Here is a 23747-nt window from a genome sequence, read left to right on the forward strand (position 1 = left end):
ATGCCCACCTGGTGCTGCCAAGCCCCCGGCTGCCACGAGGCAACATGTAGGCTGGCCGCAGATGGGGCTGCCTGCATGGGCAGGGGTTCGGGCTCTCTGCCTTGGGGGGAGGCATCTCCCACAGCCTGGGGTTGGCAGCCGAGGATCGCCAGGGGGAGCAAAGTGTGTGGAAAATCCCCCTCTGTCCTACCTGGCAGTTTCCAGCGAACGCCGCAAAGTGCGGGACGAATAAATGGAGGCAGCAGAGCAATTGCCAATTAAATGCTCTTTAAAATTTAATCCAGACGTGAAGAGTAACGGGGAGTTGCACTTATGGTATCTGCCTGCTGTAGCTGGGAAGGAAGGGGGCACGAGGGGTCCACGAGGGCTGGGTGCACTCCTTTTGGGGGCTTTTTTGGAGGTGCTGTGCTCAGCTTTGTGCCCCCAGCTGGGAGCTGTACCCCTGGGTGTTTCCCTCTAAGCAGCCCGTGTTTCCATCCAGGGGCCCTGAGCAGCTGGATATGTGGCCCTTGGTTCACCTGGGTGCTTTGGGACTTTCTGTCCTCCCCACGAAGCCCTGCAACAAGGAGAGCTGGGCACGGGGGGAGCTCTTTTAGGGCCAGCGACCAGACTGCGGCTACCAGAGAGCATCCCTGCCTCTCTCCCCCAAAGAAAGCCACCAGTGCCCTGAGACCAGCACCCAGGGCATTACCTCCTGCCTTGTGCCCAGCCTGGAACCGGCCGCAGCCCCATGGTGCTGCCCGGGGGATGTCACCCAGTGCTGGGCACAGCACAGGGATGCTGCTGGGGCCCTGGAACCCAAATCTGCTGGGCCATGCACGAGAGCCGCTTTGTGACAACCGCCGTGCACCCAGGTGACATTTTGAAGCGCCGAGTTTTCAGGGAGCAGCTGCAGGTATAAAAATAAAAGCAGCAGGGAGCGGGGTTATTGGTGTCAGTGGAAAACACACACTGAAGCAGGGAGACTGGAGCGTGGATGCGCCTTCTGTTGTTGCTTTACCTCCTCCCTTGCATCCCCAGCACAGCGGCACCTCCCCAACACCCTGCTGTCATTTGGGGAAAAGTCCGGCCTGTATCCCATAGTATGGCCTCTGGTGGGTTTGTGGGGATCGAAGGGGTCTTTGGCAGGACCGGTCACAGCGGTTCCAGCCCTGCTCCTTTGGCAAGCATCTTCTGAAACCGCAACTGTTGTGACCGAGCTGCTGCCCCTACAGGGGAGCAGACGTTCGTCCCAGCAGCACCTGCTGAAGGAACACGACAGGGATGCCCCCTGTGACACGTGGCTCAGCAACCAGGCACTGTTCCTCAGATTGCAAAGCATTTCTTGCAAGTGCCTCTGTGCGTACTCACCCCAAAACCTCAGCGACAGTTCTTGTTTCGGGCGTCGCGGGGTGGCAGGTTTGGCTCCCAGCTGGATGAGAACAGCCCCGATGGGCACGGATTCACGTGGAAATGACTTAAAAACCCCGTGTCTGCTGGTCCTCTTGCGGGTGGCACCGACCCTTCCCTTCTGTGAGCAGCAAAGCCTCACCCTGCCAACATTCCCAAAACCCGAGAGCCGGCAGCGCACAGGCAAGGCGCAGTGATAGCACAGGTGGGGAATTTGCCTTTTTCACCGTTTTCCCCTGGTGCAGTAGCAGTTTTTTTAAGCCGCACCGTTCGCAGTGTAGTTCTTCTGCCATTAGATGTCTCTGCCTGCTGCAGGGAGCTCAGGCAGGCGGTCACTGCTGGTAAACAAAGGTCACCAGGCTGGAGCTGGAGCGGTGCAGACGCTGGTTCCTTGTAGCTGCTGGCTGCTTTCTTTATGAATGCCTTTTTGTAAGGCACTGTGATCCCACAAACACCAGGCCCGTGCAGCAGTGAGCCCAGGTGGTCATTATGTGGCTTTACAGCCCGGAAGGTTACCTCCAGGTCTGTCAGATGGGGCAGGCAGCTCCGGGCTAGAGCCCAGGGGCCTGTTTGGGTTAGAAACGGACGAATTTAATTGTTCAGTAACAGATCACCCTGCTTCAGTGCATCACGCAACACATCTGCACTTCCAGCACCTCCTCGTCGTATCCTACCCACAACCAGAAGGGGAGAAATGCATGAAAATATTATTTGTAAGCTATCTATATTTTGTCAGGCACACCAATTGCAACGTGGCTTGGTGAGCATTTTTGGCAAAGTCCTGCTTTTGCTGGAAGGGGCTCATCTCTGTGCATTTGCAGCACGTGTGGGGGGCCTCTGAATTACAAAGCCAATCCCCCTTACCCCCTTTTTGCCGAGGGAAGCTGCGCTGCATCCACTGCAGACACAGCCTCATCCGTAGCAGCAAGTACGATGCATATTATGAATTGCACGTACTGCCAACGCTCAGAGAAAGGGCTGTGCTCTAACAGCTCTCCAGGGGACATTGGAAACAGCACACGCCTGTCTGTAGCTGTGCATGATTTTTTCCACATTTGTAATTGCAGCCTTTTTCCCCTTTTGGTGGTTATTAATGTTGTTCGTTTCCTCAAAAATTACATCTGTTTAGATGTTAATTGAGTTAATTGTTACCATTCAGCAGCTGGAGCAGCAATTTAGCACCTGCTAATAAAGATGCTCGGTTTGAAGTTGTGTGAAAATGACCATATTATAGGATTGCTGTTGTACTGCAGTGCCAAAAGTGAGACCGGCGAAGTTAGCGTGCTGTAACGGATGGAGAGATGTGCTGGAGGGTGGTTTCTTTGAACACAGTGTCAACTTTCAGAGTCACAGATCAGTAAACAAGCTGAGCAATCATGATACAGAGCCATTGTAGCCAGGAAAAAAAAAAAAAAAGAAAGAAAGAAAGAACACAGAGAGAATACAGGTGGCAAGTACAGAGTCAACAATAAATACTCTCTTTTAGAAGAAATACAGAATACAGCTTATCTGTGACAGGCTAATTGGGTAGAATCAAAGGAAGAAATAAATGTAAAAATAGAAGGGCTGATAGCACATAGGAACATGCACTTAAGTGTTCTCATGCCCAGTTACATGAAGACCTTTCTGTAAAGAAAATGCAGAAGGTTCATGGGGAACGAAGAGGACAGTGTGTGAGCAGAGTAGCTCTGAGATAAGCTTGATGGCAACCACAGCAAGCAGGTGACACAAACCTGTTATGGGCTTGTGTCTCGCTCCATTTGCACGCTGGCTTCACGTACTTCCCTTTCCCTGAGTTACGTGAATCGTGAATTATCGCCACAGCCTGTAGAGGTGCTCTGCTTGTGCTCTGTGTTGGCACCTGTGGCTTCGTTAGCACTGAGCCGGTGGGTCGTGAGCCTCCTCTCCACCTGTCCGAGCATGGCTTTCCTGCAGCCTGATGGAGCTGTGGTGAGATTTACAGGCACTCGGAGCAAGTGTCTTTTATAGGTAGCACCTGTGGTGTGGGTGAGCTCGAATTGTGCAGGCTGGCGGGCGCAGAGGTGTGTAACTGCGCCCTGCTGTCTCGCGTCCTGCCGAGGATCCTGTCCTCCCCCATGGCAGAGGCAGCGAGTGCTCCATGCACCCTTGCCAAGGCCAGGTGCAGGATGCCTCTGCCTGCCCATACCAGGGCTGGTGTAAATGGTTGGACCAGATGGTCTTGGAGGTCTTCTCCAACCTTGATGATTCTAAGACCCACCTGCGGCTGCAACTGATGCGGGCTTTCTGCACAGCTAAGCCCAATAGCCTACGTGGCTGTGTTGAGCCATGCGTTTCCTTTGGTGGTGCTGAGCTCCCCGGCAAGGACACAGGCCTAACGCTTTCGTAATGTCACGTTCAGCTTTCATTGCTCTCGTTTTGCAGGGTGGGTGGCATCCACAAGGGTCTATGAGGAGAAGCTGTAGTGCCCAGGGAAGCACCCAGCCCCTCTCCGGCTGCATTGCCACGACTTTGGCCAAGGCACTGAAGGCATTTGGAGAGAGGTGGTGTTTAGGGGAGAAAACCCCAAACATTTCATGAGTACCCCCAGCTCCCCGCTCCGGCTCAGGGAAGGAGCAGCCACGTCTCCCTTCAGCTCTGTCTTCGTCTGCTCATTCCAGCAGCTTTCTGCATACTTGGGAGGGGAAATCAGAGCCCCTTCCCGGTGTCCCGATGCTCCTCCTGCCTTCTCACTACAAATTGTGCCACGCCATGGGGCACGTGGGCTCTCACCAGCTGCAACACGACTGGCAAGAATCTGCAGTTTGGGGGGGACCCCTTCAAAGCCCTCTTTAGAGCAAAGAGTGGGGGAAAAAGCCTATTCCTCCAGAGGAAAGGGTATTTCGGAGCAATGGGTGAGTCAGAGCCAGCCTCCCTCCCACACAGCTTCACTATTTTGGCTCCCAGGCGCGCACACGTTCGCACGGCTGCTCCGTCTCCCCTGCCGCCCCCCCAGCCAGGGGCACGGCAGGGCACGGCACGCGTTGGGGACCCACGTGCGACCCCACTACCACAGCCCTGGAGGTGCACGGTGCCTGTCCCCAGCACCACAGCATGGGGAGCAATTTCAGCACACGTGGACATCAGTGTGCAGGGCATCCTCATGTTTTGGGGGGCAGAGCACCCCATGATATCCATCACCCCCAGCTGGCATCTGGTGCTTCCCCCAGTAGGCATGGTGGAGCCAGAGCAGCCGAAACCATGGCTCCATCCCTCTGCAATGGGACTTTTGGTGCTAGTGGAGGTGGGTTTGAGAGGGCAGAAGGGTGAACAAATCCCACCCAACCCATTGCTAGCTGGAAGGGGTTAGGGAGGAGCCTCAGTGCGTACCCAGGTTGTAATCAAGCACCTAATTAATACCTGCTGAAGAACAGCAGCATTTAAAGGGGGGATAGGGCAGTAGCAAGGTTTTTGCAGGGGTGGCTGGAGGAGTAGGGGACTTTAGACCAACAAATGTCCTAGGTGAGCTATGGTGTTATTAGGGACTGCTAATCCTCACAGAGGCTACTGGAGCTACATGAACAAATTTGGTGCAAGAGATAAGAGTCTGAGGGTTTTTTTTAGGATGAGGGGAAAAGATGGGTTCAGCTGGAGAAGGTGGGTACAAGGATGTGAGCTTGCTGGTGCTGGGAACGTGAGAGAGCTGGGGCAGAGTAGGAGATGTTTTGGGGGATACACGCTGACCAAGGCTTCAGAGGGTGCAAAAGCATGTGTTTACCTGTGGGTGTTCACAGTGAGGTTAAATGTATAAGTAAGTGCTTTTTGCCTGCTGTCCTGGCTTCTGCCCGGGCTAGCTGTGCTGGAGCTGTAACTGGGCATGATGTGGGGCAGGCAGGAGAAGACAATACAATGGCAGAGCAGACAGAAGCCCACCCTGCTGCTGCTTCTCCCGTTTCACCACCCTCTGTCGGGCCCTTCCCCAGGCTGCCTTCAGTGGGCACTGACTGTTGGGCACTGGAGGTAAGGTGTTGCTTGTTGTGGTCTGCAGTAAGGCAGTTCTTGCCTTCCTCCAGGAGCTGAACTTGTAACGTGAATCCTGCAGCAGCGAACGTATCCTCTGGATGCTTCTGTGTTGCTTTCAGGAGGTGAGCAGCCTTGGCTTGCAACACCTGGGTTTTCCCACTCGGAGGGAGGTGCGGTGCCTCATCTCTGGGCTGGAGGAGCATTCGCTCCCCCAGTGCTCAGCATTTGCTGCCCTGCTGCTGTGTGGTAGGGTGCTAGGACTCAGCTTGCTAAAGATAAAACAGTGGAATTTAATACTCTCGAGTTGCTTGCATTCCAAAACCTGGTATGAAATCCCTGCTTATGTTTAAATAATCTGTATGTTTGAGTAAAGGATTACGAGCCAGCAGAGGAGGCAGTACTTCATCTCTCTCAGGGAAGTGCAGAAGGGAGTCCTTGGAAAAGTCAACTTGCTGAAGAGCAGAAGGGGCAACCTGGGGATGCTTCCAGCAAGCTCCAAATGAGAGCAAGAGCCAGGAGACAGCTGCTCGCAGAGGCAGGCGAAGCAATAAATAGTGAGAAATAACATTTAATTACTTCTCACTCCTACTAGTCTGCGGAAGGTCTCTGGTGCTTCCCTGTAGTGTGATCCTACACCTCTGATCTGTGGTGTAGAGGGACCCATGTGATGGTTGTAGTAGATTATTCATTGCTGAGGTGATTAATAAGCCCGAGTAGCAGGGATCAGAGCCTGCTGGCTGGGCTGCAACCCCTGGTAAAGCCGTTGTGGGACTGCAGCATGGCAGCCAACACAGAGCTGCCCGAATCTTGGCTCTGATAGCTGAGATGTGGCAAGTGGAAGGGTGTGCCTGAGCCCAGCTGGCTGCCAGGGATCCTGGAGAGGGTCAGTGCACTGAAAGGGCCCCTCCTGCCCCACGTGTACAGTATCATCCCCTGGGTGGCCAGCCAAAATGTGAAGCAGGGAAAAGTATGACCCTGGTGAGCTGGGCATGAACCTTTGATGGAAGGTGGGAGGGAGTGAATGGAGAAGGAAAGGGATAACAGGATGGCTGTCATATAAATTTCATGGCATCATGTATGTTGGAAAATACCTTCAAGCTCACCAACACCAACCATCAACCTGACCTACCAAGTCCCATCACTACACCATGTCCCTTAGGGATGTGGTCTCCACTACTTCCCTGTGCGGCCCGTTCCAATTCTTGGCCATCCTCTCCATGAATAAATTCTTCCTGACATCCAGTCTAAACCTCCCCGACACAACCTGAGATGCTTGAGCAACTCAGTATTCAACTCAATATCCTCCCTATAGTGAAGGGCCCAAAACTGAGCATAGCATTCAAGGTGTGGTCTCACAGTGCTGTGTACAAGGGGCAAACACTTCCCTAGTCCTGCTGGCTGTGCTGTTTCTGATGCAGGCCAGGTTTTCCTTTCTTTTGAAGGAAATAGACTAGGCAGCTGCTGAGACAAAATGCTTCGACTCTCTGTTTTGACACCTGGAAGCATTTGCCAAATTCAGCAGGGCTTTTCTGCCCACCACCAACCTCCTCCTCCATCTGTCAGCCTGCTCCTACCCTTCCTCCCCAGCCGCAGCGGGGAAGCCAGCTGATGGGTGCTGCTGCGCAGGGCAGCTCCTCTATAACCTGGAGCCTCTCCGGTGCCACCTCTGCGCTCACTTGTTTCCTAAATGGCAATTTGAGGCACACTGGGTAAACACCCTGTAACAGCTTGGTAATTAGAGGCTGTAAAAATGATTGCATGAGCCTCGCATGGTAGAGCAAGAACGACTTGCCACATGGCCTACATCGCAGGTAGGAAGAGAGGAGTATTCACTTGCAAGGAAACGGTATTTACCCTGTAATTACCTTGGTGGTATGTAGTAATTACTACGTAATTAAATGGTCAACAGGCACTGTCTAAACAAAGTGGCCTTAAGTGACATTTCTGTCCTGAGGCTTAAAATACAGCAGCGTGGTGAAGGGGAGGAATGGAAAGCATAGGGCACTGATGGCAGCGTGATGGATGTAACAGCTCCCTGCCTCCCCTGAGCTGAAGCTGGAGCGAGAAGGAAGCATCTGACCTGTCAGTGCCAGCCTGCAGAACGAGGGAGTGCGCCCAGAATGAAGGAGGTAAGCACAGCGGTGAAGCTGTGTGCTGGATCCATGCGAACCTCCCCTGTCCATGCTCCCCTCTGCCCACGCAGAGAAGCGAACCACAGCGCACGAGCCTGGGGTGCCCTCCTTGGCTGCCGGGCACTCCCAGGGGAAAGGGGAACCCCACTTCTAGCCCCCACGTGCCACCAGCCCCCCAAACCTGCTCCCGTTCCCTCCGGCATCTCAGGGACCAGTTGGTCCCCACGATGTTGTGCTGCTCGCAAACCAGCAGCGGCTCCTTCTCCCTGCTGCTGTGCCTCTGCCGCCGTGTTCCCTGCGCTGTGACTTGTCCTCGCCTGACTCCCGTTACAACTAATTAGCACCTTGACATTTACACAGCGAGCGAGGCAGCCTTGATGTTTGCGAAAGAACAGAAGGCACATCTGTCTGCATGATCCATCTGAAGGGGAGGAACACGGCTATGTGGTGTTTATAGCAGGCAGTTGGGGGAGGAATTAATTTACAAAATTTTTTGAATGAAAACAATTCCAATAACTTAAGTGCCCTCTCCCTCCCACGTCAGCTGTTTACAAACTGTTGAGTTGAATCTGTCCCACATGTCCTTTGAACCTACCAGTAACAGAGGAAAAATTTGAAATGCATCATGAAAAAAAACTAATTTTGAAGAAAAAAAAAAAATCCTGCCCACGGAGTTCAAACAACTTGTCTTGCTTTAGCTTATACCAATCGTTATGTACTTAGACGATGTTACCAGAACCAGATTTAATTGACTCCGTTTTGCTCTTTAACCTCATTAAAGAGGAATGTAGTTGTTCCTCACTGTTGGCTGTCTCTTCCCCCTCCGCACCCACCCTGCAAAGGTGCTTTGTGCGAGGCAGTGATTAATTTTACTGTGTGGCAGCAGACCCATGGTGTTTGAGAGCTTCCAATTGTCATGGTGATGGAGCTGGGGTCTCCCCTCCTTCCCAGCCCTGTCCTTTTTCTGAAGGGAGGCTAAGCCCTGTGGCGCAGACCACGGAGACTTTCAAGGGGCTGAAATGCTTATCCAGCTGTACCTGGGGTGTGGAGGGAGGGGGGAAAGTCCCCAGACCTACTGTACTGTGATTTCAGCTCCCCGGCCTGGCACCAATCACTCAGGTGTTAATGCCTGACGGCTGGGCCAGCCACTGCTCTCGTGGGACGGTGGGAATAGCACCTCTCTGGGGATGCTCAAAACGCGTGGAGGAGCTGGCAGGTGCCTGCCTGCAGTGCTGGTGCTGCAGCAGATGAGTCCTGCGTGCCCGCCTCCGAAACTCAGACTGCCGGAGAGCAGCAGTTTTCGTCGGTTTGCCTCAAATTCCCGATGACTTGTTCCCGCTTCTAAGCGGGTGGGGGCTAACTGAAGGGAAAGGGTTGCAATTAAAATGATTCTTGTCAGTTTTTTCTTAAGGAAGTCTCTGGCTCATTAGCATCGTGTAACTGTCTCCTGCACGACGTCCCTTGAAGCGCTCCAGAATCAAAGCTGAACTCTGCCCTCTGGTATTTAGCGATCTGCTGCAGCCAAGCCAGATGGTGAAGTGGGGGGAAAACAACCGACTTCCCCACCCCTTTTTTGCAGAGAGGTGATGAAGGAAAGGCAGGTGAGCCAGCTGTCCCTGGCCAAAAGTAAGCTGGGTGAACTGGTGGGGAACCAGCTTTGTGGGGATCCGATGGCTGTGGTTTGGGGCGCGCTGTTTGCAGGTGGCGAGGGGTCATTGTGGGGGCTGTCTGGGGTGAGACATCGGGGTGCTGAGCCCAGGGGGGAATGAGCCCTCAGCCAGCTGTGGTGTGTCTGCTGGAGGACCTTGAGTCTTCCCTGAGATGCAGAGCAGCATGCTCCCCTTCCACCTACCACATACACAAAATGACTTCCCACACTGTGGGGAGGAAAAAAAAAACAGCTACAGACTACGCAGGGCTCTCCCTCCTGAGGGGCTGGCAATGCGTCCCCCCGCTCACCCCATCACACACCATTTACAGGGACACATGCAGAAGACACAGCTGATGCGGAATAGGGTGCTCAGGATAGTGATTTATTTTTAGCTGCCTCTCCCCCCTGTTGTTAAACATCTGTTTAAATACATGAATTAACACACCTACCAACAGTGCTTTGATTAAGGGTAAAATCACTTTATTTTACGGTGAGAGGTAACCTGAAACATGAAAAAGAAGGGAAGGCGAGGGGAGAAACACGTGTGGCATAGTAAGCAGCTGAATTTTGAAGGCTCTGGGATGGCTCCACTTTATACCCTCCCTTGCTGGCTGCTCCTAGGCAGCAGTGCCCATAGCAACACTGCCTGGAGCAAGCGAGGCTGCACTGATCCCACGGGCATCCCTACCACGGGAGAGGGACCCGAATTAAGTCAGGCAGTGTGCTCTGCCCTGGCTCTCCCCCAGCCCCGCCAAGCAGTGCTCGTGCCAAGCATCCTGTCGGGAGGAGGTGAGGGGTATCGCATCCATCAGGGCTGCTGAATGAGAGCTACACCTCTCCTGGCTGTGAATGCTGCCGATCTACAAACCTTCCCCTTTTCTATTAGCAACTTTCCCCATGTCGCCACGTTCCTGTGGGTTGGGGTTGAATGAAGAGAAGCTCCTGTTTTAATTTTTGCTGTCAGGAGTAACGGGTAAGTGTAGGAGGAGGAATATTAATCATACCCAGCAGGCATTCTTCAAACTTAGAAACAGCATAAGGAAGGAGCCCAAATGGTTTAAACATTGCGGGGACCATTTCTATGGGAGTCTCATGCTTGAAAACGTGCAGAATACTTTTTTTTTTTTTTACCCCTATTTAGTTTAAAGGGGAAGCTGTTGCTCTCCCATCCCCTCTTTGCAGTGGGGACCAGGATCTGCAGCCCTGATGTGCTGAGCAGCTCCGTGGTCCCAGGAGGGATGGAGGCATGTGGGGACATGGTCTCCCCATTAAGAGCTCCATCATGTCAATCACCTGCTGCTTTTCCTAATTCCCGGACCAGTCCCACAGAGGATCAGCAGGCTGATGGCTCAGCCGTGCAGTGGCAGACATGGCCTTGCTCCTTGCTGATGGGTCACAGCCTCTCTCTGCCTTTCCTTCAGCCTGAGGATATCAGTCCCCACAGTGTGAGCCTGGGTGAGGAGTAGCATTCTTCTGTACCTCTTTCTCTTTTTGCTTTCCTCAACCCCCTTTTTTGGAAAAGAAGGCCTTAGGTGAGAACACCAGGTGGGGTTTTGTGGTCCTTGAGGCTGCCTGTCTTTTCTAACAGAGCTGGAAGAATTTGCACCTCCCATCTAATGGGCATGGAGTGAGGTGACCTCCTCTGCTGGCCAAGGGATGGCAGCAAGGACAAAATGCCCTTATCCCAGGTGAGCCAACTTAGTGGGGTCTTCCCAGGGACACAGCATGAGGCACCAGCCTTTCTCCCACCTCCTCTGCACTGTTTGGTTAATATGTCACAGAAATCTTTCTCAGATCTGCAGGAGGCTACGGGGAACATCACTGCACTGCTGTGCAAAATTGCTATTCTCTTGTGTCTCGCCAGTGCTGAAATTGGTTAAGAGCATCTGACTGGGAACCAAATTTCCTCTCCATCATCTCCTTAAGCATACAGAAAAGACTGTTTGGCAGATTTTACCATGCCTCGAACATGGGCAAAAAAAAAAAAAGATACCAGTTGTTCACAGAACTGAAATCCTATAATGAATTTTCTCAAATGAAAGAGTGGTCCTGGTGCTGAGCCAGTTTGTCTCACTGCACTCCCCAAACGGGCAGACCCCAGATAGGATGCTGGAGAGCGGGGCTTTCCCAGCAAACGGGTTTCTGCTTTTTGTCAGGGGATCACCAAAACAGATGCACTAGTGGAGCATTTTGGGGTTTGAGACAAAACTTCATTCTCCCAGCTTAATCTGCCTCTTTGCAAAATTCCCAGCCGCTTCTGGTAAGGCATCCCAAACACGATGCTTGCGGGAGGCTGCAGCATTCCTTGCTCACAGAAGTTTGAGCCCTGGTTCCACATGTGCAAAATGAGTTTGTTCTTCTAAATCGGTGCATGTACTTTTCCAGGAATGCAGGGTTTGTTTGGGCCAAGAAATATGTCTTTGAATATGCTGGAGTAAAAAAAACTAGAGGAAGGGGATTAAAAAGCCTTTTGAAAACTGCTCAGGTATGGCCTGGCATCAAGAGCCAAAAGCATTGTGGTATCTGGGGTTCAGAAAACTCCAGAAACCTCCTGTTGTGCTCTGAACCTATTTGTAAGGGTCTGCAGACTCCCCCCACTCCCAGTTTCAGCCCCCCGGCAGAAGTACCCAGAGTAGCAGCACAAAGAGCAGCAAGCTATAATTTGCCAACAGGGCCGTGTCCCTCAATGAGAGCTTCCTACGTGTCTATGGGAAGATTATCCTATCAAGTCCCATGCTGCTCTGAAAGGTAAGCATTTAAAACATGACTAACGCTGATAGATGCTATTATTCTATTTTATTCTCCAGCTTGTGAGTAATGTCTCATTATAAATGGGGATGCATTCAGAAAAACATCATCCTCCTGCCGGAACGTGGGCTCCTCGGCACGGGCAGAGGAGCTGGCGTGTGGCGGCACGTGGCTGCCCGCGGGTGGGCAGCATCCCCCTGCTCCTTGTGCATACGGAGGCCAGGCTCCTAGAGTCCCCTGTCCTCCCATGGCGCCAAGCACTTGTGCTTTTGGATTTTTCATCGCAATGAGAGTAAATGAACGCACTGTTGGAGATCTTGAGCGGAAAGTCGAGGGTTTTGTGAGCCCCCCTGGCCTGGTATCGGGGCCTTGCCAGCCGCTGGTACAGCCTCCCAGCCCACGGACCGTAGCAGGCCTGCAGAGGCTACTTTGAATCACTGAGCAAACAAAATGCCAGCTCTCTAATAAAAGCCTAGAGCTGTGTCTGCCTGATCAGCATGCCTGGGCTATTGTGTCAGCTCTTCAGGGATAAAAATATCAGAGAGCAAGCGTGCAGCGGCCTGCAGCCGCGTGGTGGACGGCCTGCCCCCAGGGCAGCAGGCCACAGGGCCGGTGCCGGTGCTGGTGTTTGGTCTGCAGGGCTCGGAGATGCTCGGCCAGCAGCTGCCAGCAGTGAAATCACCTCAACACCCACGTCTGGCTTCAGGCTCTCCCCAGGGCTCCATCCTGAGCCTTTAAGCCATCCCAACAGAGAGAGCTCCCAAAAATGCACAGGTGCCCATTGAACTGGCCAGGTCTGGCAAAGCAGCTTCTTTGTGGTTTTAAGCGTCGTCTTGCCCAGCTTCTTTGTGTTCGGTGGCTTGTGCTCCAACTGTGTGTCACCTGGCCGGACAGCAGTGGCACAGTCCTTCTCCGGGTCCCATGCAACCCAGTGACCTCCTCCTGTGTCACCCAGCATCCTCACAGGATCCTCACCAGCCTCCATCCACCCCTGACACTTAACTCTTTTCTGCCTAATGCAAAAGAAAATTAAATGTTTTTTATTTCCCAAGTGTTGATTTTTTCCCTCACCTCCTGCTGTGTAGGTTTTTTTTTCCCCCCCCTTCATTTTGGTTTATATTATTGGAACATTTATTTCCTCTCCTGTTTTTATTTTGAAAAGGGGAAGATAGCCCACATCCCCTGAGGTGTTATTAAGCTGAAAGGCTGGTGATTTGGCTGTGAGGCACGCTTGCACCTCCCACACTCGTGCAGTCGGTGACGCACACTGCAATCAATGGAGAGGGGATGAATAAACCCAGCGTTTGCTCCTCGCCTGCCATCCCCAGAAAGAAGGGGGTGGAGGAGAGAGGGAGGGAAAACTGTGCTCTGGGTGTGCAGTTTTAAGAACTGTTTTCTATCTAGCCAAGGGACACTAGTTAAAATATCTCCGTCACATGACAGGCCCTCTTTGTCTCGTGGAGCCATGAAGCTCATGAGATTGCTGCAAGCCTGGCTTTGGTGATTCTCACCTCATCATTTTTTTTTTTTTTTTTCCTGAGGCAGCACACTGCAAATTTAAGAGTTTAACATCCTGTCTTTTTGCTGTGCTGCTCCGTGTTGCTGTTCTCCAACAGCATGTCCAAAACAAAGGGGATTGCTCCTTCCATTGGTGGGGTGCAAGTTATGGGGGCCCTCGAGGAGTGGGAGAACATGGTTCTGCTCCTTCCCCTGCTACAACAGGGGCATGCCCATGCTGATGAGGGGTGGAAGTGATGGCATGTTGCCCTGGAGGTGACAAAGGCTAAGCTGCAGGCTTTGAGCATCACCTGTCTGCATACAAACAGAACTCCAAGCAAAACAGCAAAGTGGCTGTTGGGCATCTGAGGCGTCCCATGCAGAACTGATGACATGAAATGGCTGAACTGGAGCCAGAGGCTGAGACTTCCTACAGCACAGCAAGGATCAGGCCCTCCTCCTCCTTGGAGTATGTGCTCCAGCCCCAGGGAGTCTTCTTTCCTGCAGAGCATAGTAACTGGGACTTGAAATAAGTGCAGGCACTTGATTTTTTTTTTTCTTTTTTTCCCTTGTCCTGATGTGGGTCTTGCCTTCCTGCATGTGACCATGAGCTGCCTCCAGAAGTGGTGTGGTTCTGGCAGCTGATGCCCTACAGAATTAGGGGCCTGCAGCAGGGTTACATCTTTAGTTTGCCTTGGAAAGCTCTACCTGTCAGCCTCTCACTTCCAGACAGTACTCCTCCAGCCGTGCCCAGGGGAAGGAAGTGGCACTGCAGAGGCTGCCGTTGCTTGTACGAACAGTTAGCACCAGCCTTCAGAGCTGTCACATTAAGGATGCAGCTTGGATGTAGCTGTATCATAACTGTGCCCATCACTCACAGGCACGTGCTTTCATGCCCCATATTTCATGCCTCAGACTATTTTTAATAATTGATATTAACACTTTACAATGGGGGAAATGGACAACAGGCCATCATTTACCCACTGCATCAATAATAAATGGAGCAATGCCAAAACACATCAATAACAAGCTTGTTTGTCCTCCTCTCATATTCACAGTGCTCCAGGGCTGCAGAGGTAGAGCACGGGCAGGTGATCAGGCAAGGTACCAGCAGAGAAAGCAATAAGCTGGGGAAACAGAGGGGGACAGAGTGGCACAACACGACCTTTCATGAGTCTCAAAGTTGGACAAAGCTCTGGGTGCTATGTGAAAGCCACACATGCTATTTCCTGCAAGAACACCTCCCCCTCCTCCCCCCCTTTTTTTTCCTGGTTAATGCTGCATCCCCTAAAAACTGAAAACTTGAGCAAACGGTTTCTGACACAAATACAGACCCACGCTCTCCGAGCCCCTTCATGTCGTGCTGATGCTGGCACCATCCCAGCGACGAGCACAGCAGATGCTGGAACATCTGTGCTAACTGCACCGCTGTGGGCTCCCATGTAGCACGGACTCAGCATGGGGGCAGACCACATTAACTATGGGTGCATTTACAGTAATGGTTTCTTTCAGATTGGGGCTGTGATGCCTGACTGACTTTAATGGGCATCTGTGTTGCAAGATCAGAACAGAGCTACACAAAGTAAAACCCTAAAATAGGTATGCCATGGATGTAGAACAACCTTTTCACTCTGTGAATCCACTGCTCTAGTACTGCACTACTGCTTCAAGTAGATGCTCTCTGGTCAGCTCCTCAGCAGAGGAGAAATGCGTAATTTGGAGCATGGCAACCGATTATCTTAGCTCATGTTAAACCTTGTAGTTCCTCATTTCTTGCGGTCTTTGAACTGGTTTCCAGCTTGTCTGTGTGTGGTTGCTGCAAGGGAAGCTTGTGGGTCTATGTGCAATGCTCTGCTATTCTTTGTTGCTAACGCAATTTGTCTTTTCTCTTTCTTTTGTTGAACTGCAAGCTTTTCCTAGGCTCCTCTGCTTCTAGTATTGGCCTCAACCGAACATGCTGGCAATGTACCTGGTACTGGTTTTCTTCTGTAGTCCGTGTATATGAAACGTCTTCATATCTGCTGGGGCTATGCAGCCAACACCTTTTCCTAGAACTCTTACTACTGCAAACATGACATTGATTTCACCTGGGTTGTGCCTCTCCTTCCACAAAAGCCACCCTGTGCCTTGTCCCTGTGTACTTGTTGCAGCTGAGTGGCTGCTCTTTGGGTTGTGCCCATGGGCACTTCTATCCTGGCTGCCTGGAGTCATCCCTCTAGCATCACACCTCCTGATGTCCACAGCTTTCTCCATCTGCAGGAATCCTTCCTGAAAGCCAACATCTCTAAACTAGTTGCAACAGATTCAGGATTAACTGCAGGTGTTTCAGCTTTGTACCTTGTTAATCCCGTTGCTAACTCTTGGCCCAATATGCCCCATGCCTTGCACTGTCCTGGCTACCACTCTTGCTGTTCTTACCACAGTTGGCTGATGCAGGTATAATCCTGGCAATAGCATCCCTTCCCACTCTGTTCCCTTTGGCAGGCCTAGAAAATGTTTCTTTTCTGTATCTCTGCTGCTTATGGCCAGTTCTGTATGCGTTTTGTACTTGGACCCTTCTGTAGCAGGACCTTAGGTAGAAATCCTTGTTGCCTCTCTCTGCTGGCTCTTGTTCTGCTGTCTTAGCCCATAACATTCATAGATACGGAAAGAGGATCAGAAACTTCCCATAGAAGGTGGAGACAGCAGGAAGCCTCTCTCTGGACCTGGCTTCTCTTTGGTGTGGTCTGTGTTAATAACTGTTGTTCCTCGCTGCTAGGCCCCCCGGAGGGGCTGCTGTCCTCAAGGTGATAGCAGGAGACTGTGTGAGGCTTGTAAAATGGTTGCTGGTGTTGCAACCCAGGGATCTCAGCATGCCTTCCTGGCACTGAGTTCTCCCAAAATATTCTGCTTGTTGCTCCAGTATCCATGACATTTCCAGCCCAGGAAAGACACATCTCCCTGTTTTTTCCTTCAAGCTAAGCCTCAGCAGAAAGCATGTTCTTTCCTGCTGATGTCTCCTTGTTATCAGTTCCTCTCACCTCAGACTGCATAAATTGCACTTACTAACACAGTGTGTTTTTGCAGGAGCTGGAACTTGTTCTTGAAGGGCAGAGCACCTGGGAGATCTGTGTGTAACTGGTCTACCTCCTGGCTCCTGCTGGGACAACCTCTGCTGTTTGTACCTGCTCCTTGCAACTCGTCACCTCCGTGAGAAACTCTCCTGGTGGCAGGTAACACTGATGGGGGAAATCTGCTTGTGTTGAAGCTGATATGTTTCATTGGCTCAGTTTGACTTCAAGGAGGGTGTAGGGGAACCCAAACAGGTTTCCTTGGATGCTTACCTATTTTCATGCTGCTTTTCTCCTGGCTGGCTGCTGGGTAGAAGAGAAGATTGCCTCTACATCTGCTTCCAGAGTCCTCTGCTGCTGGGCAAAGAGCTTCTCCTTGCAGAGCTGGCTGGCAGCACAGTCCTGGAGCTTGGCTGCCTCCCCTTCCACTGGGGAGGTTAAAAAAAGAAAACCCAAACCTCAGGCTGACCAAAAAAACCCTCCTTGAAACTAAACTCAATTTCCGACTCCCCTTTGAAAAGGAAGTGCTTTTCTTCCCGTGCAGCTCTAACAATGACCCTCTTTGCTGTCTGTGAAGTTAAACGGCTCTGCTCTGATGTCTTGTTGAGTCCCTGCAGATTTTAAGTAGCTTGATGTATGTTTTAAGGTGCTCTGAGACATTCCCTTGCCAGGGATATTTTTAAATAGACATTATTTTGGTCGGACACATGAAAAGCCAAGTTCTTTCTATTGCTGGCCGTCCAAATCCTGTTCGTGAGGCTGTGCTGAAACGGCTGATGCCAGGATGCAGGCAACGGTGTTTTTGGCACTGCTGGGAGGTGAAATTGCTCTTGGCAGGAGCAGCCCAGCTGTTTATTTCATCTCTGCTCGTGGCAAGGGGCTAGCTGGGGGAGGGAGGGAGGGATTAATATTTGCTATGTGGGAGAGAACAAAAGGAGAAAAAATAAGTTTGAGTATTTTGGAAACATTATAAAGAGTGGGGGGGAAACAGTGACACTACCTTGTCAATATATGGTTTAACTTGCATTTACCTTTGTCTTTCAAAGGACCTGAGTCTTCCTATACACTGAACCAGTGCAAAATTGCTTGCTAGCTGTGAAGCAGCCTGCTTTTCTCACTGGAATAGTGGGATTGTTTCAGGACGTTATTAGGACTGGAAAAGACTATTCAGCCCATCAGAAGAGAATTTAAATCAGGCCCGTAGCAACTTGCACTCAGATATGACAATTTCACTGGAGCACTGCAAGGCAGGTATGATTACAGTTCATATAACAAGGGGATAAGCAAGAGTAAGAAAATGTGAGCACATTAAAGCAAGAGTAGTATGCAATCTGGGTGCTCATAAAGATATAGTTCATAGTGTCTGTAAAAAAATAAAATAAAAAAAGACCATTACCTTATGAACAGTACTCTGGCTTCCAGTGATACAATTAATTGAACTTGTTTTGAGCTAGCATAGATGGTCTAACCATGAATAGTGTCCTAGATTACATCCTGAAGTGTCAGCATCATTGATGGCAGCTTCCATCTTCAGGATGTCTTCATGGCAGCTTTCTGGATGTGTTATTTTTCCAGGTGGTTTCAGATAATAACAGGGTATGAAGTGTTCTGCTGTCAGTAAAATATCAACACAGGCAACTCTCAGCAGGTATCTGGTAATAAAAGATTCACATGCTGGTAGTAGAATCTGCGGATTAGGATTTATTGCTGCTTCGGCAATCTAGAAAGAACAAATATTAAAACCGTCAGTGCCTGAAAATTCAGGGTGCGAGAGGAGGCAGCCTTCCAGCTGGCTGGGGCTGTGACCCCCAGGTTTGTGTTCCTGGCTTCCTCTGCCAGCCAGGTGAGACCCTTGTGGATCTTACCTCCTTTCCAGCTCATTCAGCTGAAATATTTTGCTTTCCTAAAAACACTTCCCATCCTCTCTGGGAATGCTGCTTAAAGGAATTATAGACAAATCATTTGGCTACTGAGCATGTATTTTGGAATAGAGGTGTTTGAACAAAACTTGAGGAGCTTCATGGACCTTACCCCAGACAGACCACGCACGTTTTGAATTTAAACAACATCCACAGTCTTTTCAGGTTCTCCAAGCTTGCTCCGTTCAAGGGGCTGACTCAGGAGTGTCTGTGTACTTGGCAGCATGTATAATGAGTAAGGTGTGAGTAAAGTGGCATAGGCGCTAATCTTAAGATCACAAGTGTTCCTAGCCAGAGGCCCTGGAAAGCAATAGCAAGGGCCAGTGGCTACTGGCTCTACAGGTGAGCTGCGAGGGCGACATAACCACGTGGATCCTCTGATTTCTCTCCCTCTTACTCTTATCAACCTCCGAAATGAGACTGACTGCACCAGGGAGCCCTGTGGCCAAGTGTCTCATTGCCTGAGGAAGGAGTAAAGCAGACAACAGCTTTGTCCTATAATTAACTTGCAAGGGAAAGGTTGTTTTTCAGCAGTGCCAGTTGGGACCAGTGAAGGAGATGGGTTTCCTACTGAAAGGGCAGTACTGTCAAGGAATAAGAGGTCACAAGAGAATCCATCTAAAAAATCTGGAAATAAATTAACTGGGAGGGAAGCGAAGATACTGCTTTGCAACGTGGGGCTTCTCGAGAGGTTTCTCTGCCTCACAGCTCAAGACCCGGCTCCTGCAACAAGTGCAGTTGTGGTGGCTCTGGTGGATCAGTGGATTGTTTTCCAGAGATAGAACCAGAGATGGGGGTCACCCAGGTTTTCTTGCTGCAGGACAGCTTTTGGTGAGACTATAGGCATGGTCCCAGGCAGGTCCTTCTGGCCCATAGGTAGGTACCTGCTGGAGCACGTCTCTGCTCCAGAGTAACGTTTAAGGGGTGGTTTTAGGACCAAATTTCAGTCATTTGTCACCATACCATGTGCTTTATCCAGGTCTTGTAGCTCCTTGTTTCTGTCTCAGTCACAGACAAGATGTTTCCCTGCCCCCATATTCTCAAGCCCTTTTCCTCTCCAGTATAATTCCCTGTATGGCCGCGAACAGTACTATTTGCAGCCACTATCTGCAGTAATTTTATTTGAATTAAATTTGATTTGCTGTCTTGTTGGAGACAGAAAGGGGCAGTTCCCTAAAGGGTGGACAGTCTTTTTTGTCATTTTGTGGATCCTGTGCTGTGGACGCGAGCAGTGTCTCCTGTTGCAGGTAAGGATTATAGGGCTCCCTGATAACAGCAATCAGTCCATCAAGGAACAGGTAGAGTTACAGCTTTGGTTCTAGTCCAGTTGTACCACCTTTCCATCACAAAGAAGTATAGTCCTATGATGCTTAGCTAAGACTACTTTTTAGCAATAACTCAGCTGAGTGTAAACAAATCTACATAATGCTCGATAACACAAGTCAGCTGTTTCAACACAGAACCTAAGGCATAGCAGTAGATCATCAAAATATATAGCAGATATTATCATAATATCGTAGAATGGCTTCTCACAGAATTAAAATGATCTTTTTGGGCATTTGGCTATCTTCAGCTATTGAAGGAAATACTCCCCTAACTAAAATAAATTCAACTATCCGATAACTACAGACAAATGAAGAAATTAGATTGTCTAGTGATACATGGGAAGAAAATAATATAGCCGGTCTGGGAACCCTATCCTGTCAACTCTGTGAAAACCTAAGGGTAGAAAACATAATCTTCCTCAGGAAAGCAGGTGTTGTAGTAATCCTTGGAAAGGATGCAGGTTCTTAAACAGAAGGCTTCCTGGGGGGGCCCTCTCAGACCCATTTTTTTAGGGAAACATCTCTTTTGGACTTACAGACTTGTCTGACAGTGGCTAGGGAGAGCTCTGCCGTGTGGCTGAGTTGTTTCAATTCTCGCTGCTAACACATCAGCGCTTTCTCTGGTCATCCAGAGCCTGAGTCTTACTGTGCTCTGGCAGTGCTCTCCTGAGCCTCTTTCTCCCAAATTCCATGGACCCTTTGTGCAGGAAAAGTTTCCCCCTGCTCTTCCAATACAGGCCGTTGTGGACAGGTCAGAGCATCTCTCCAGCCAAAGAGGAGACAAGTTGCTTCAGCCTCGGGCTTAAGGGCAGGTTTTCCAGGCTTCAGCTAAGATCTGTGGCTCTTTCCTGAGGAGCTGCTTTCCAGATGTGCTTCCTGTGCTCTTCCAGCCATGGTCTTGCCAAAGCCTTGTGCTGATTTTCTGCTCTGCATTCATCCAAGCACTGAAGTGAGCTCTCCCTTTTTCTTCCTGCAGGTACCTGTGCAGCTGGTTATTTGCCAGGGACTCTCTTGCTCAGTCCCCAATGAGCTCAGTCCCTTGTCCTAAAAATGCAACGTGTCCTCTTGTTCCTACCCGCAGAGGCTTGCATGTGGTTGTATTGAAAAATACGCGTTGTTCTGTGGAGCCCAGCTTCCCGTGCTTTCCAGATTGCTCCGCATCGTTTCTGTCTGTCAAGCTTCTTACATTGCACCCAATCAATATGACATCTGAGCCTCGCTTGCTGGGGAATGGAAATCATAGTAAATATTTTCTAGTCTGTGGAAAACGAGTTGGCGGTCCCCGTGCAGTTGCCTTCAGGCAGGTGTTTGCATATATTCCCTCAGACCGCTCCTAGGCTTGGCACCGCTGCTGTGCTTCCCGCTGGGTGGCTCAGTGGGGCTGGGGTCCAGGTCCCACTCCAGCAGGGCTGGACTGGTCCCCAAAAGAAGTGCTGCAAATGGGCTGGCTATGGTGGAATCCTGCTGGGGGCTTCGGGCACACCCACGGCTAACTTCGGGTCTGGGTCCAAGTGTAGGGTTACTTGGGGGCTGCGCCAATATCTGTTGGTATCAACAGGAGTCTTGTTGACCTCGGTGAGCACTGAATGGATTTCTGCATATGTGCATCTTGTCCCAGACTGGTTTTTCAGAAGAAGGAGGGCACTAGTGGAGTCAGGACTGTGTTCAGTGTAGAGAAGGGCATTTCCTGTAAATAAATGCAGCATCCTCTTCCTCTCAGTGGTTTTGCAGAACTTAAGCCAGTTTTTCCAGGTCAATTCTGCACCCACTGACATACTGTATCCCCCAACACACTGCCTTTTCTTTCTCTGTGTCATAGTTTCAGCAGCACCTCTAGATTTTCAGAATCCAGTCAGAGATGGGCACGCACCTCCACGTAAACCAGCACCGTCGTTTTCCTGAACAGAGCTGTCAGCCCAGGCAGGTGCATCCATCAGCCTCAGCATTGCCTCCAGCTCCCCCTGGGCAGGACGTGCTTGGTGGCATCCCATAATGTCTTTCAGCATGTGTGCATGTGTGGGGCTAGTTGCAGGCATCGATGCAGTCTGGAATATTTCTCCAATAAATGCGTATTCTGGGAAATGTCTGGCAAATGGATGTTTTTGAATTAAAAAAAAAAAAAAGCAATACTTGGGAATTGTCCACTTGTGAAATGTCCTACAAAGCAACCTCATCCAGGATACTGGGGGGGGGGAAAAAAAGTATAGAAGAATGTGAACTTGATTTCCAACCTGTTTCAAAAGACTGAATATCTTTCCAACAAGGCTTGCTGCCTGCACAGTAAGACTGTTTGAATAAGGCTGATGGCGATTCAGGGAACCTCTGCTATGCAGCAGAGCAGCCGCTGAGGTATTGCTAGCAACCACAAATCAAACTGCTACAGAAAAAAGCAAATGAGCTGAAAACCAAAGCAGAGATCTCATTCCTTGACAAGGAAGGTGAGCCAGAGCTTCAGTGAAATCAACAGGAGACTGCGGCTGCTGCAAGGGAAGAGGCTCCACCAGCGTGGTGGTGGGCAGCAGTGAGACGGCAGCTATGCTGTTCTGTTCCTGCGAAAGCAGAAGAGAGCAAGTACTGAAATATCCTAGTTAATTCTGGATTGCCAGCTTCAGCTAACATTAGCTTTGCACCTTCTGCTTCCTGTTCTTTCTTGGGTTTTATTATTTTTAATATGTGCAAGGACCTTCCCTCTTATGCCATGGCATCTCAGAGCACTTGGTGAAGGAAAATACTGGAAACTTTTTGGGAAATTGAAGTAGATTAGGCCACTGTGCCTCCCTTATCCATACACTTGCCAACTCCTTCACCCAGCTGCCATATTTTGGTGCAGCAGAAGCCATGCTGTGCCTGTCCATGGTTATATCCTTACTCATCCATATGTTCTCTGTTCTTAAATGTAGACTTGGAGAACATTAGATCTACCCAGTCCTCTGGTGCTAAGGCAGCTTAGGATGACAGGTCTCAGGCATGGCTGGTAGTTCAATTATTTCATCCTTAATTTCCTTTAGAAGGTATAAATGGCTTTGCTGATGAGAAGCCATTGATTCTGGAGACTTGATTATTGTGGTTGTTTCATCTGCCTGGCCTCTTGGATGCTTCCCACGAGGTCCTGCCTTTGATTGCTCCCCACCAAGAAGGCTGTTCTAGGAAAAATCCCCCTTGCTCCAAATCCTCTTTTCCTGCACCAGTAGCATGCTTTAGAAGTTACATCCCTGCCTAAACCCTATTGACTTCAGCGGTTTTTTAGAAACTATATTTAGATGAACAGTTTTGAAAGCATTGGCTCCATTAGGAACGCATGCTAGACATTCTCTCCCAGACTTTTTTTTCAATGTTTTCCTTCTGTGCCCATTATGTCTGGATCCAAAGTTAATCTGTGAAACACGGGAACAGCTGTACTAAGACAGACCAAAGCGTCGCACACTGTCTCTGACATTGCCTGGTAGTGGATACTTAATGGAAGGAGCATAAAAACAGGAGTTACGCTGACTCCAGCAACCACTCCCAGCAGGCTGTAGTTTAACAGCTCACTGAGCTAGAGGTTTCCTCTCTGTTTTTAAGTTCCCTAGACCTTTTTGTTCAGCTTGCTTTCCATTATTCTGGCTAACTGCCTTTGGAGCACACTTACTTTTCTGGCCTCCGCAACCACCTATGGTAGCAAAGTCCATAATGTGCAGGAAAAAGTGCTTCGTTGTGGTTTTCAGTCTGCTGCCTGCCTAAGGATGTGCATCAGGCACTGCTCTGTATAATGTTGAAGGGAGTGACAATAAATACATCCACTACCACCGGGTGCTTCCTGATTCGACAGAAAACGTCACCGAGATCAAGAAGTCACCTCTTTTTCAGGCAGCAGAGGAACTGGCCAGGCTTAACCAATACCTTGATGGGGGGGACTTCTCAGGCCATTTCCTGGCAGCTCCTCATGCTCCGTTCCCCTCTTCGCTCACCGCTTGGGAATGAACTGGTGTTCTTGTTGATTTAGCCTCTCTTTCCTGAGTGGGTAACAGCAAATGGAGAAACCATGGTGAGGCCAGCTTGGTTATGTGCTGCTTGAT

At 50.3% G+C, this 23747-nt stretch overlaps 2 long non-coding RNA genes across 2 annotated transcripts; both read left to right on the top strand.

The window, feature by feature from the left end:
* The first annotated feature begins 4830 nt into the window (after positions 1 to 4830).
* On the top strand, positions 4831 to 6335 carry LOC310901585. The gene is made up of 3 exons (XR_014585921.1): positions 4831 to 4869; positions 5421 to 5492; positions 5744 to 6335. It is a non-coding gene; the product is annotated as an uncharacterized lncRNA (long non-coding RNA).
* An 8637-nt stretch (positions 6336 to 14972) lies between these two features.
* Positions 14973 to 22679, top strand: LOC310901302. The gene is made up of 4 exons (XR_014585726.1): positions 14973 to 15834; positions 16465 to 16610; positions 17495 to 17699; positions 20669 to 22679. It is a non-coding gene; the product is annotated as an uncharacterized lncRNA (long non-coding RNA).
* Positions 22680 to 23747: the final 1068 nt, after the last annotated feature.

Source organism: Anser anser, assembly GCF_964211835.1.
Source record: "Anser anser genome assembly, chromosome: 6".
Taxonomy (NCBI): Eukaryota; Metazoa; Chordata; class Aves; order Anseriformes; family Anatidae; genus Anser; species Anser anser.